This window comes from Lithobates pipiens, unplaced genomic scaffold (assembly GCF_037356315.1).
Source record: "Lithobates pipiens isolate NorthernLeopardFrog02 unplaced genomic scaffold, aLitPip1_a1.2 Scaffold_28, whole genome shotgun sequence".
Lineage (NCBI taxonomy): Eukaryota > Metazoa > Chordata > Amphibia > Anura > Ranidae > Lithobates > Lithobates pipiens.
The window spans coordinates 138,082,615-138,096,442 of NW_027507789.1; the positions used below are offsets into that span (position 1 = coordinate 138,082,615).

The 13,828-nt window shown below is 42.6% G+C and overlaps 1 protein-coding gene across 1 annotated transcript in view; it reads left to right on the forward strand.

Annotated features, from left to right (window-relative positions):
• Window positions 1-391: 391 nt before the first annotated feature.
• OTOP2 (otopetrin 2) overlaps window positions 392-13,828 on the forward strand; it is a 155,187-nt gene continuing 141,750 nt past the window's right edge. The window contains exon 1 of the mRNA XM_077459601.1: window positions 392-612. The gene's annotated coding sequence lies outside the window, so the exon portion shown is untranslated. The remainder of the gene's footprint in view (window positions 613-13,828) is intronic.

Here is a 13,828-nt window from a genome sequence, read left to right on the forward strand (position 1 = left end):
TTTGTGTAACTTTAATTGGATGATTTAACTGAAAACTGAAGCTGCCCAGAGTCAACATGTGGCAGCAACTGATTTTTGAAGGTCAAAGAAAAAATGAAAGGTGCCCAAGCATTATGTGAATAACTGATGCTGGTGTCTACCTTCAATACACTTCTCAAGTAACAATAAAGCAAATGCAAGGACTTTCACAGGTTTAGACAATTTATTGTGCAATGAAAGGCATTAGACTAATGTTTGACAACATCCAGTGAAGTACATGACTATCTTTGTGAAACCCCTCCTTCTACTTTCAGTAACCAGGCAAAGCCAAAACCCCTGCCAGGCTGGTATTACAGATTACAGTAATCGTACAGCCTGTGGGTGTTGGTCCTAATAGTGAAACATTTCAGTGAACAGTATTCTTACCTTATGCACAGCACCTCCTGTAATAATTTTCCTGGGAGTGTCAGTTGTATAGAACCTGTTGGTTTACAACCCAAGTTACTTTTAGACATTTTGCTGCTTTGCTTTGAAAAGGCTTCCCAAGAAGGAACAGCACTCAGCACTAAATGGTTACACAAATCTCCTGAGATCAGCACTAATCGCTGTCACTGCATCGCTCACCTGCAGCAGGTAAGAACCTCACAGCAACAGCAATTGGAAAGATAACACATGCTGCAACCTGTTCACGTTCAAAGTTGTTTTACCTGGGTGTTTTCTTTCCTAGAGAGACAATTATATGTTTAGTTTGTTGTATTTTTCCTTTTGCACGATGTGCGTTCTGTAGATTACCTTTTCAAGGACAATATAGTTCATCTCCTTGGACCACTTATTATGGAGAGCTCCTGACCTGACGTTGTTTTCGCCACCTGGTAAAGTACGCTCTAAATGACTTGTTATATCTGATTTGGTGTACCAAGTTACATTAATGAAATCTCTGGAATGTTTTTCAGCTTAATTCTAAATTCACCTCTACAAATGTGGTTTGTCCTTGACAATTATAGAAATGTAGAAGAGCAATAGCAGTAAAAAGACCAAACGGTCAATTGAATCTGCCCCATTTTTTTTATTTATATACTGTATGTTTTTTTTTTGTTTTTTTTTTTTTGGGGGGGTTGCTTTTTTTATTTATCATGTCTGAGTATAGATGTTTGTCCAAAGCATGTTTGAACCCACTTACTGTTGACTGATTCACGTTCTTTGCTGGAAGTCTATTGCAATGATCAACTGTTTTTGGTTTGGTTTGATCTTAAATTTGACTTGTTTTGAAATATATATTTCTAATAACAGTTGAATATTATGGAAATTTTTCAACTTTATTAACTGTATATGTAACTATGCAAATGATATAAAGGAATAGAAGAGGATATGATATAATGTTCCTGTAACTTTGGCAATGTTCTGGTTCTGTAGGCAGTCGTTTTTTCATATGATCAGCAGTTTCAAGCAGACTTTCTGAATTTCTAGCAGTCTGTGACATGAGCAGTTTCTTGCAAATTTCTGCTAAACTTGGAAAGCTTCTGGAAGCCTTTGTGTAACCACACTGTCCCTTGTCATATAGCAGCTCTATTTTATGACATAGCAGCATTAAGATATGGTTTCTAGTATAACTCTGGGTACAGGCTTTTTGTTACTGAACAAGCAAGTTGCAGGTCACATGTTGTAGACTGCTGTGGGTCTTTAAAACCATAACCATTCAGGACTCTGTGTGGAACATGAGCTGGAACCTGGTTCCCACCAACCAAAGTCTAACCATGTCATAACCATAATAAGTCTAACCGTGAGTTTCATTGGTCACCAGTACCAACCATTTATTCCTCATTCTGCAAGAAAGTAAAACAGTTTGACTGGGCACCATAGACAACATCTTCATCTATGCAGAGACTATCATAGATTACATACTTTTTGGCCTTAAAAATTGGAGCAATTTGTGACATAGGTGTAGGTGACATAAAAGCCTTTCTCTCTTCTCCAATTAATTTGCATAAAACAGTAAATTGGTGAATAAGGCCACAAAATAAAATGATTCAAATCGCACAATTATAAAATTTTTATATATTTTTAGAAAACCATTTTTGCATAGAGCTATATTTGGAGGTCATGTTGACCTAGGCACTTTTGAAGGATGGAACTCTTTTGATCGTAATTCATTTCTACATTTGTAAAACAATGTCATTGATTGTCAAATATCTTCTCAGAGTATAAAAGATGAAAATCCACGAGCTGTGCTTGTAGTAATGGACATGAACCCTGGTAGGTTTATTCAATGAAAAGTACCAGGAGCAAACACAAGGTGCAGTAGTCCACACCAATTAATCAGAACTTACTTTACGGAATTCTGACCAGTGCTAGTTGAATTTTGATTGGTTATTATGACTCATTGCACCTTATTGTAAGCCTGAGAGTTTGCTCAGACTTATTTTATTGTTTTTCACCTGGTTGGGGGCTAACATGTGCTGAAGTGGTCCTGAAGCTGTCCTGCCTCCTGTGGAGGAAGCTGTGCCAAGGAGGTGACCCAGGGGAGGCATCTTGCTGTAGAGAACCAGGAAGTAAGCTGGTCTCTCAAAAGGGCCTGGTAACTCACTTGAAGGATGCACTGAAAAGTGTTGCCAGGTCAGCTTAAAGGTTTTAACACTGTGAAGCCGGACATTGATCTGGAGCTGGAGAGCCCATAAGTGATCTTCTAAGACAGTGGTTCTCAACTCCTGTCCTCAGGACCCACTACCAGGCCAGGTTTGCAAGATAACTGAAATATATCAAAGGTGATATAATTGGCTGCTCAGTAATTGAAGTATTCTAGTCTGCATCTCCCCAAGGTAATACTTAAAATCTGGCCTGTTAGTGGGTCCTGAGGACAGGGGTTGAGAACCACTGTTCTATAATATCTAAGACCTCTAACCCTCACCTCCTTAAGCCCTTGTACACACGGACATTCCGACAGAAAATGTCCGATCGGACCGTGTTGTCGGATAATCCGACCGTGTGTGGGCTCCATTGGACTGTTTCTGTCGGAGTATCCGACGGACCAAGTTTTCCAGCTGGGCTATAAAATTTTCCGACAACATGATCCGATCGGACTTTGTCCAATTGTGTGTAGAGAATTCTGGTCGGACAAAGGGCCACGCATGCTCAGATCAAATTCCTACACCAAAGCTATTGGCTACTAGCTTGAACGTAGTCCCGTTGTAACAAAATAACGTCATCACGTTCTGAACGATCTGAACATTCCGACAACTTTGTCCGACCGTGTGTATGCAACAGTTTCGGACAAAATCCGTCAGACAAAATCCGACGGATTTGGTTGTCGGAATGTCCAACCGTGTGTACAAGGGCTAACAGTACGGTAATAAAACTTGAAAAAAAAAACTACCTTTCTACCTATCCTACCTTTGGGGTTTCAGAGGGGTGCTACAGGTAATTTGTATATTAGCCGCTCTCCCACTGTAAGCAAATCAGATGAACTGTTATTTGTGTATATCTTATAAATCAGAGGGCAGTGACTGCACTCATTCCAGTGTTTGAGCTTGGTAACAGATGGCTGCGCAGAGGGAGTGTAGAGGATGGTGCGGTGCAAACCACAGAAAAATTATGAGATGTCACCAGCACTCTGTTGCAAACATATACACTCTTATTAGTGCAACATCACATCAGTCAATTAAGCCAAAGTTTCAGGACTACATAGGGTCCCTTTCTCAAGGTGACATGGTGACCAACCACTGAGTTGCCTTGAGGCATGAATCCCTTGTGGCCCCAAAACTTGACTGATGTGAAATTGCACTAATAAATAAGTGTATATGTTTCCAAAAAAGTGTTGTGTATGTCTAGTACAGCTCACAGCCTTCCTATTTCGAAGGACTATCCCTCTTTGGAATCCAATCTTCTACCCTATTATGCTTCCTCAGAAGTCCTTTTTTAGGTTCTGATGTACAGATCTGTAAAAATAAATGTACTATAATATAACTGGCAAAATAATTTATTGCACCAAACCTTCCACCTAATCTTATAATCTAGCATAAAGGAAAAGGGGTGCTAAAAAGCACCTTTAGATGTAACTCTGCAGAACACACAGTAACTATTGCTTTGTGCTTGAACTTTGTGCCTCTTACACATTTTACAACAATTAGGGTCCTTTCACATGGGGCGGATCAGTTCTGATCCGCCCCGTGGATATCCGTTTGCTCAGCGGGGATCACTCCGCCGATCCCCGCTGAGCAGGGAGATGACAGCTCCGTCTCTGCACACTGTGCAGGGACGGACCTGTCACAGCGCCGCTCTCCCCTATGGGAGATCGGATGACGACGGACCGCAGTGCCCGTCGTCATCCGATCCGATCCGCAAACGGATGGAAAAATAGCTTTTTCCTCCGTTACACTTTTTCGGATCGGAGCGGGTCGGATGTCAGCGGACATGTCACCGCTGACATCCGACGCTCCATAGACCTCTATGGAGCACCCGTTCAGGTCCGCCTGAAAAACTGACAGGCGGGCCTGAACGGGACGTCAATGTGAAAGGACCCTTAATTGCAGGTACTGCATCACAGTAGCAGAATCAGTTTTTTTAAGGAAGATATTAGTCATTGTTATATAACTGGTACAAACACAAACATTAGTTAGTCTTGTGCATTGGGAGGACATGGCTATGATTTCTACCTATACTTATCACATGGCTTCAGTTGTTAGGGCTGTTTGCCATAGGAGCTCTGTGGGTCCATGCTTAGGGCAGGGGCGTAAATGGGAGCAACAAACCTCAAAATTTACAAACTCTAAGTATTTTTTGCACAAATCTTTTTTTCATTTTTGGCCTGTTCTGTGGCTAAATTAAGTAAGGGAACTATAGGACACATTGGGGGGGTACATTTACTAAAACTGATGCACACAGAATCTGGTGTAGCTGTATATAGTAACCAATCAACTTCTAATGTCAGCTTGTTCAATAAAGCTTTTAGCCCTTGTACACACAGTCGGACATTCCGACAACAAAATCCATCAGATTTTGTCCGAAAATGGTGTTGCATACACACGGTCGGACAAAGTTGTTGGAAAATCCGATCGTTCGGAACGTGATAACGTTTGTACGTTGCAACGGGACTATGTTCAGGCTAGTAGCCAATAGCTTTGGTCTAGGAATTAGATCTGTGCATGCGTAGCACTTTATCCGATCGGAATTCTCTACAAACATGTTGTCGGATCATGTTGTGGGAAAATTTTATAGCCTAGCTCTAAAACTTTGTCAGTCGGATATTCCGACGGAAACAGTCCAATAGAGCCCACACATGGTCGGATTATCCGACAACACAGTCCGATCTGACATTTTCCATCAGAATGTCCGACCGTGTGTACAAGGGCTAAGAATAACACCTAGAAGCTGATTGGTTACCATGCATTACAAAATAGCACTTACTATAGACAAAAATATGAAAAAAAGGGGGAAAAAACTTTAAACAAGTAGCGTTACTATAGATAAATGATTTACATTTCTTTTTTTAATTGTCCCACATCTAATGATGCTAAAATTAAATTCTGGTACAAAATAAAAATGGTTTGTAAATGGTAAAGAAAATAGAAATAAATACAATTTGTAGAAAAATAATAGCTAAGTAGAGAAGGGAGGATGGAGTTTATTAGGGCTGATTATGGGGAACCATAACCAGAAATTGCAAGAGGCTCATGCCAAGTTAAATTCATGTACACACTTTAGTTACATTAAAAAATGTATTCAATGATTTAATAATGAGCATAGAACTATATTAATTTGTATCTTATGTCTGTTGCCTAAAAGAGCACATTCTAACACTGATTATTAAAATAATAATATGAAACAATGGGCAGAGCTTGCAGAGTGTCATCATTTAGGCGTACCTAGTGCAACATGATGTCTACACAAAGCCCAGACTGTCATTATTTATTATTATTTATATATTATAGGTACCTATATAGTTCCAGGAATTTACACAGCACTATACATTTATATCCATCCCTGCCCTCAAGGTGCTTACAATCTAAGGTCCCTACATAACATACTAGGGCCAATTTTGGCAGGAGCCACTTAACGTATTCAACATACAAACAAAAATGTGTTACCAGGCAGGCTTTTTAATACAGAAAAGATATATTACAGCTCTTCTATTTCAAATTGTTTTTACCTGCGTGTCCACAACATTTACCATTGCGCAGTTTTGCTGAGAGGATTTAAATACCACACACACCATCATGGCATCATCGTAGCCTGGCCAGTGAGGATAGGACTACAGGGGGTATTACAGTGGGCAGTATTAGCAGGAAACAAGTACAGAGGGTATTACAGTGGGCAGTATGAGCAAGATAGGAGTGTGGAGGGTATGAGAGTGGGCAGTATGTGCAGAAAAGAAGTCTGGAGGGTGTGAAAGTGGGCAGTATGTACAGGAGAGGAGAGTGGAGGGAATGACAGCTGGCAGTATGTACAGGAGGGGAGTGTGGATGGTATGACAGTGGGCAGTATGTACAGGAGAGGAGAGTGGAGGGTGTAACAGTGGGCAGTATGTACTGGAGAGGAGTGTAGAGGGTATGACAGTGGTCAGTATTTACAGGAGAGGAATGTGGAGGGTGTTAGTGTGCAGTATTTACAGGAGAGGAGTGTGGCGGGTATGACAGTGGGAAGGCAGTATGTACAGGAGAGGAATGTGGAGGGCATGACAGTGAGCAGTATGTGCAGGAGAGAAATGTGGAGGGTATTACATTGAGCAGTTATGTACAGGAGTAAGTACAATATATTATGAGCAGGAGAGGAGTGTAGAGGGTAAGACAGCGGGCAGTATGTACAGGAGAGGAGTGTGGAGGGTATGTTAGTGAGCAGTATATGCAGGAGAGGAATGTGGAGTGTATTACACTAAGCAGTTATGCACAGGAGTAGGTACAACATATTATGAGCAGGAGAGGAGTGTAGAGGGTAAGACAGTGGGAAGTAGATACAGGAAAGGAATGTGGAGGAAATGACAGTGGGCAGTATGTACAGGAGAGGAGTGTGGAGGGTATGACAGTGGGCAGTATGTACAGGAGAGGAATGTGGAGGGCATGACAGTGAGCAGTATGTGCCAGAGAAGAATGTGGAGAGTATTACACTGAGCAGTTATGTACATGAGTAGGTACAACGTAGTATAAGCAGGAGAGGAATGTGGAGGGTATGAAAGTGAGCTGTATGTGCAGGAGAGGAGTATGGAGGGTATGGCAGTGGGCAGTATGTGCAGGAGAGGAACGTGGAGGTTATTACACTGAGCACTAGATACAGCATAGTATAAGCAGGATAGAAGTGTGGAGGGTATGACAGTAAGCAGTATGTACAAGAGAGGAGTGCGAAGGGTATGACAGTGAGCAGTATGTGCAGGAGTAGGTATAACATATTATGAGCAGGAGAGGAATGTGGAGGGTAAAACAGTGGGCAGTATGTACAGGATGTCACGGTACTACGTGCAGTGAGCCCACAGGTGAGCAGGTGACACGGGATCCCCAGGGCGTGGAATCTAAGAGCCAGCCGGTGTTCCGCCAGGGACCCTCTCATGAAGGTTTGGGCTTAGCTGCGTGCTGACACCAGGTCACGACCCCTGGGTTCACCCTGCTTGCTAGGGAAGTACCAGAAGACACTGTTAGACAAGGATGGATGGATGAAGCAAAGGAGAGCCGGATAGTGAGCCAAGGTCAGGGCGGGCTGCAGACAAAGTAATCAGAACAAGCTGGGTCGGTACACAAGAGATCAGTTCACGAGAGGTCAGGTAAAACAAGATACACAGGGGAGCTTCAGAAACAAATGTTGCTCAAGCAATGGTAGCAGGTTAGAAAGGGATTTAAATAAAGAAGCACATGAGGGGCTGGACAAGAAGTGGCAGGAAGGAAACATATATTAGGCAACAGGTGAAGGGCGGCAACACCCATAGCTGCAGAGTGCACAGAGCTGAACACCCGACAGTGGAACAACAGATGCCAGCCGGCCCACTGCAGTAAAGGTGAGACACAGATCATCTCCGCAGCTGATCTGTGACACAGGAGAGGAATGTGGAGGGAATTACAGTAGGCAGTATGTACAGGAGAGGAATGTGGAGGGCATGACAGTGTGCAGTATGTGCAGGAGAGGAATGTTCAGGGTATTACACTGAGCAGTTATGTACAGGAGTAGGTACAATTTAGTGTAAGCAGGATAATAAGGTAATGGTGCAGGTCTTAAACTAAATAGAGTCCATAATATTATAGGGTCCATGAGTATTCAAGAAGGTGTTCTTAGCAATGACATGAGTCAATAGTGCAAGGAGACCACCTCCAACACCTAAAAACACACTGACTCTTACCCTTAGGCAAAGCATAATAAGGCACTGGATGTTATTCAATAACAATCTCAGCAGAAACCCATTTTAGAGGTGTCATCTGGCGCCTCCACCATAACAAAACTTCATAACCAGAGATCAGTAGGCAATGGATGTCAATTGAGGGTTCACTTCACCTGCAGTCCACCTCAAGGATATCCTCTGATGTTCCCACCTCAGCAACAGAACTCTATAAAAATAAGGAATTATTTAAACACAGCCCATCAACAGTTATAGGACCTCACAATGTAGCAAGCAAAAGGTAAAAATTAACCAATGGATATAGGTTAATTCCTAAGGGATAACTAGAGCCTTAATGAGTCTGAGGTTTAGACAATCCTTACTGGCTGTGGTAAAGGGATAGCTGTAACAGGTTACCATATAGTAAAGGCATCTGCTTAAGACCTCCGTCGTTACACAGTATACCCAGCATTGGAGTAATATCATGGTATGACAGTGGGCAGTATGTACAGGAGAGGAGTGTGGAGGGTACGACCATATGCAGTATGTGCAGAAGAGGAATGTGGAGGGTATTGCGCTGAGCAGTATGTACACGAGTAGGTACAACATAGTATAAGTAGGAGAGAAGTGTGGAGGGTATGACAGTGAACAGTATATGCAGGAGTAGGTACAACGTAGTATGTGCAGGAGATAAGTGTGGAGGGCAAAACAGTGGGCAGTATGAGCAGGAGAGGAGTGTGGAGGGTATTACAGTGGGCAACATGTGCAGGAGAGGAGTGTAGAGGGTAAAATATGAAGTTCATGGAAGGAGCAAAGTATTCAAGATTCAGCAAAACAATGCAGGTTTGTCCAATGGATCAGACAGGGTTCTCTCCAGCATCTCAGGTGGCTCAGTGAGAAGAGCCATCGCCAGACACAGGAGAGATTTCAGGTTCAGCCCTGGGTCCTGACAATGTGATCCTAGAAAAGCACAGACTTCAAGAAAGAAAATCTTTTTTTCCACTCCACATTCAATAACAACCACTCAAGGTATACTGTGCCCTAAATGTTATACAGCAAAAATAAGCTTAAACAATATTGGTCCTAAGTAAGCAAAAACATTGGCAAAATGCCTAAAATACTCCAAACAGATAATGACACTGAGTACACAAGTGGTAAAACACAAGCTATGAGGAAACACGGTATATTGTTCCAGACTACTGGACCATACACTCCAGAACAGATAAGGGAATGAACCACACTTTGTGTGTAAGTGGCAGAAGCACGCTTTTTGATATGGTTATGGCAACAACATAATGAAGAGAGATAATTATGATGGCATGCTATCTCTGAAACCACTTATATGGTAAAACAGCAAAGAAAACACAATATGAGGTATAAAATGGGAAAAATACACTTTAATGAATTCTAACCCCTTTCCACCTAAGGGTAAAACAAATCTTAATGCCTAAGCACAATTTTGCAATGTTGACAGGTGTTAGTAAAACCTTACATGTCATCAAGACTACTTTATGCAACCAGGTGGATTATACTTGTTTTTCTTAGGACAAATTGGGCTGTCCTTTGGTGGTAAATGGTAATGGGAATATCTCCAGATTTTTTTTTTTTATTATCGAATGAAAACTAGTAAATAGTAATAGTAAAAAAAAAATACATTCCCTTTCTCTTTATGATCGCAGCAATACCACATATGTGTATGTTAGTTGTTGTTTGTACCCACAGTACAGCCCAGAAACAATAGTGTGCATTTTGCTTTTTTTTATCCTACCTAAAACACACTGACACTGATACCAATTGAAAAAAAATCCTGTCCCAAAAAAATCCTGTCCCAAAAAAATCCTGACCTTTGACCCTGACCTTGACCTAAAACTAACCCTGGTGCTGACCTAGATCAAACCTTGATCTAGATTTTTTAACTATTATTAGTTTATAAAACCTTTTTTTGGTAAAATACAAAAGTCGATGTTACATTGAGTAAAGAGATCCCTAAAATGTCACGCTTTAAAATTGCACACACTCATGGAATGGTGACAGATGCATAGTAGTCCACTATGCTTTACCTTTGCAGGGAATCAAAGAGGAAGTAAACCCATTAGGGCTTACCTCCTCTTTAATAATTACATTAAGCTGATGCAAAGAGTCAGTATGTGCAATGTTAACCCTTCTTATTTTAAGACCTCTGCAATTCCCCCTGGCATGCTGTCAATCAACTTCTGGGCCACATCCTGTCTGATGGCAGCCCATTCTTGAATATTCAATGCTTGGGGTTTGTCAGAATTTGTGGGGGTTATTTTTGTTCACCTGTCACTTGAGGATTGACCACAAGTTCTAAATGGGCTTAAGGTCTGGGGAGTTTCATGGCCATGGACCCAAAATGACGATGTTTTGTTCACCAAGACACTTAGTTAGCACCTTTGCCTTAAGTCAAGATGCTCCATCATGCTGGAAAATACATTGTTCCTCAACAAACTGTTCTTGGATGGTTGGGAGAAGTTCCTCCCGGAGGATGTTTTCGTACCATTCTTTAATCAGGGTTGTGTTCTTAGGCAAAATTGTGAGTAAGCCCACTCCCTTGGCTGAGAAGCAACCACATACATGAATGGTCCCAGGATGCTTTGCTGTTGGCATGACACGGGACTGGTGGTAGCGCTCCCCTTTTCTTATGCAGACAAGTTTTTTTATAAATGCCCCAAACTATCAGAAAGGGGATACATCAGAGAAAATGACTTTACCCCAGTCCTCAGCAGTCCAATCCCTGTACCATTTGCAGAATATCAGTCTGTCCCTGATGTTTTTCCTGGAGAGAAGTGGCTTTCTTTGCGCCCCTTCTTGACACCAGGCCATCCTCCAAAAGTCTTCTCCTCACTGTGTGTGCAGATGCACTCACATCTGCTTGCTGCCATTCCTGAGCAAACTCTGCACTTGTGCTGCCATGATCCCACAGCAGAATCCACTGTATGAGACGATCCTGGCACTTGCTGGATTTTCTTGGGCACCCTGAAGCCTTCTTCACAAATGCAGTGGAAATGTTTTTTTGATGATTAAGTACATTTTCATGTCAAAGAGGGACCTTGCAATTAATTGCAATTCATCTGATAGCTCTTCTTAACATTCTGGAGTATATGCAAATTGCCATCATAAACACTGAGGCAGCAAACTTTGTGAATATTAATATTTGAGTAGTTCTCAAAAATTTTGGCCACGGCTGTATAGTGCTATGATGTGATTTCCTGTCTCTGTGTCTTTTCACAAAAGGGGTTCAGTCATATATCCAACACTATCTGACTGGGAGTCATGTTCAGCAGCGTCTCAAAAAACGGTCATCAGGACAAATATAGAAAGTGTACCCCCTCCCCCCCCCCCACCAGGGACTCAGAAAGCAATAAAATCCTATGAACAGTTGGAGCCAGCACACCAGGTTAGATTCCATGTTGACTTGACCTCATATAAAAAACACAGTTTAGAGACATGAAGGTCCCCTTTATTAGGGTGATCGACATAAAGTGAAATGACAATGTCATCCATACATATACACTGTTCAAATAACAACAGGTGTGGTCTGCTGCTCCAGGCAGTGATACTACCAAAAAATAATTACCTGAATATAAATGATTAAGGAAGTGCCGTATAGACCTTCAGCTTAGTTGTACTCTGAATATTATACAAAACAATTCTCCCAATTTCAGGGTTCACAATCATCCTACAATAGGCAGACAAAAATGAAAAAAATTTATTGAAGTTGCAAATTAAAATTCTCTTTAAGCATATCTAAACATGCACCCTCCCAGGAAAAAAAACTCTTTAGCAATACACGCCAAACTGAGCATGTGAAGAGTGTCCCCACGGCTTTGTACTATCAGGCAATGGATTTGGGACATTGGAAAAAAGGGGAGGATCAGAGGAGAGAGGATGAGCCTTTTTACACAATGCTTAGGATTGACCCCTTAGGTTCCACAGTGAGTATAACAAACATGCTTTACTGCATATACAGACTGATTTTACGGTTGTGGGTTTAGTAACACTTTGAACACACTCCATTGACCTAATAGAGACATCACTGCTCTGGAACTCACAATTAAAGCAGTATTAAACCCAAAAACAAACATTTATTGCAGCTTTTTAATTCCCTAGATGTGATGGCTGTATTCGTTTTCTTTGTTAGGCTTTCTTTCCTTTATTTTCACCTTGTGATACTGCCAGTAAGTCTGTTGTTTTTCAGAAGAAGCTCCAAAACAAAACTATTTACTGTAACTGTTTATATAAAGTATTAGCTCGTGCTGGCTGCAATGTGTTAGTGTATCTAAATATGCTCAGACTGACAGTGCTGCTGTCCAAAGGTGTCCCTGTGCTCCTTCATCCAATGTGAGGGTACTTTAATACAGGAGATGTGTTACTTGGTAAGCTTCAATATATAAAATTTTTGGACTGGGGTTTAATCCATGGGGAAAGCAAAACTGCTTCCTTGTAGTGGGACTTCCTTGCATTGCAAGGGTTAAATGCTCTTTTAGGACCAGTGGCCAAGAACAGCAGTTTTACTTACCTGATCATCTTTTCCTATAAAGTGGAATGTCCCTCAGGGTCCTGCTATTCAATGTAAGTCTATGCATTGGATTTTATGACATCAGAGCACCTGCGACCATTGAAGCACAGAAGAGAAGAGGCTGCAAGGACCGGTCTAGCAGCATAGAGGGTGCGGAGAATCTGGTAAGTAAAACCAGCTGCCAGATTTCAATGGGTAAACATAAGCTGCTGAATCGACGACTATCTTTTTGTCCTCTTATTCACCATAACCACTTGAGATCCGCGCTATAGCCAAATGACGGCTACATCGCGGATCTCCTTTTCCGGGACGACGTCAATAGACGTAGTCCTGTGCACGAGCGCCCTGCGCGCCCCCTGAGGGGCGTGCGCGGCGCGCTCTGTGATCGGCGAGTCTACGAGACTCGCCTGATCACCGATCCGTGCAAGGGGTCGATCCCGACCCCCTTATCACATGATCAGCTGTCAGCCAATGACAGCTGATCATGTGATATAACGGAGCCAGTAATCGGTTATTATTCCTCCTCGCGCTGACAGAAAAAAAAAAGCCGATCACCGGCGGCCGTGATCGGGACATCAGTCCCGATCATGGCCAGCCCTGCTAGTGCCCACCTGCCCCCTGCCAGTGCCCACCTGCCCCCTGCCAGTGCCACATTAAAAAAAGTAAGTGCCCCCCGTCAGTGCCACCCAGCAGTGCCCATAGTGCCACCCAGCAGTGCCCACAGTGCCACCCAGCAGTGCCACCCAGCAGTGCCCACAGTGCCACCCAGCAGTGCCCACAATCTGCCTCAACAAAGGTGCTGCACCCCAGTGCCACATATCCGTGCCCATCAGTGTCATCTACCAGTGCCCAGCAGTGCCGCCAATCAGTGCCCAGCAGTGCCACCTATCAGAGCCACCTATCAGTGCCACCTATCAGTGCCCATCAGTCCCATCTATCAGTGGTACCTATCAGTGCCCATCCGTGCCACCCATCTGTGCCACCCATCCATGCCACCTTATCTGTGCCCATCAGTGCCG